At 38.6% G+C, this 1,567-nt stretch overlaps 1 pseudogene; it reads right to left on the reverse strand.

The window, feature by feature from the left end:
- Positions 1–449: 449 nt before the first annotated feature.
- On the reverse strand, positions 450–570 carry LOC130834225 (small nucleolar RNA SNORA40; annotated as a pseudogene).
- Between the last annotated feature and the right edge of the window lie 997 nt (positions 571–1,567).

Below are 1,567 nucleotides of genomic sequence, written 5' to 3' on the forward strand. Positions count from 1 at the left end.
TCATTGTGGTGCGTGGGCTCCTCATTGCCATAGCTTCTCTTATTGCGGAGCATGGGCTCTAGGCGTGTGGGCTTCAGTAGTTGCAGCACATGGGCTCAATAGTTGTGGCTCATGGGCTCTAAAGTGCAGGCTCAGTAGTTGTGGCACATGGGCTTAGTTGCTCCGCAGTATGTGGGATCTTCCTAGAGCAGGGATTGAACCCGTGTCCCCTGCAGATTGGCAGGCGGATTCTTAACCACTGCACCACCTAGGAAGCCCTGCCAATACCTTTTTAAAATCCAGATGCTGTGTTCAAGATAAAAGCCTAAAAAAAGAAGCCATCTTTGTTTTATGTGAACATTAAAGTTAAAGTACTAAATCAATACGTTGATAATTTAAAAGCTTAAGATAGAGGGAAATTATCAGCTCTATAGTCCTGGAAGCAATCTTTATGTTTATCAGTACACCCCCATACACTTCTTATCTGTATCAAAACTCTCACTGAGCAATGAGTTCTGGGTTGCAAAAGAGGATTTATTTTTGTACCTGTCTGTAAGTCTTTGTCCACAAACAAAAACAAACACAAGTGCCATCATGTATTTTGTAAGAGCAACATTTACTAGAAATTAGACCCCATTCAAAGGATGCAGAGTTTCTTATTACGCATCGTTGTTTTGTAGGCAGTTTCCCCTGTGATTATCTGCAGTGACACCACTCTCCCTTGTACTGAGTAAAAGCTGTGGCTTTTACTCCTCAGTTTCCTGGCTGTTTCAATGACAGAAGTTAGTAACAGCAAATAAAGACTCATCACAGTTTCTTTTGGCAATTAAGGACTTGCTTGTTTGTCAATTTAGGAAAAGTTTCCAGCTTTCTCTCTCAGGTTTCATGATATTTTCATTTAAACTGAAAGCCGATACTTTGCAAAAGTGGTGCTACTTGGGGAGAATTTAAGAAACACCAGTTATAGTAGTGGAGTTAGCAAACCACTTGGTGGCAGTAAACTCCCTGTCAACCACAGTATGAACAGGACCTGCTGGGTGGGCTTCTTAATTTCTATTTCTTTGTGGGAGTCTTCTTTTCTTTATTATTTTTGATCCCTTCAAATGTCTCTCTTAAATGAAAAAGGCATGGTTTCTTCTTCTTTTTTCCCATGACTGACCGAATTAAAGATTAGATGTTGTGACCTCTTCTAAAATTATTGAATATTGAGAGTTAAATTGTAAAAATTCTGAACGAGAAAATCTTGTTAGAGCACTGATTTTTCTATGGTTCCATCATCCAGTCTAAATAAATGCTTATGTACAGAGAGAAGATAATTGGATTCTATTCTGGGTAGCCTGTGTGTTCAGAATGTCCCAACACCTTCCCCAAAACATCTATTGTTCTACATGAACACCTTTCAATTTTCTCCACAGAATTCGTCACAGAAACTTCTTCATCTTGTATCCATTTAAGGGAAGAGGGATGTGCCTAAAATGTAATTTAATAATAATTATGAGTAACTAGATTAGGTGTCAACATATTTGGAACCGAGAAACTTGAATGTGATTAATGAAAAACCATGGTAGACTGGTTAATTATGACATAA

The sequence above is a fragment of the Hippopotamus amphibius genome, chromosome 12, assembly GCF_030028045.1.
Source record: "Hippopotamus amphibius kiboko isolate mHipAmp2 chromosome 12, mHipAmp2.hap2, whole genome shotgun sequence".
NCBI lineage: Eukaryota > Metazoa > Chordata > Mammalia > Artiodactyla > Hippopotamidae > Hippopotamus > Hippopotamus amphibius.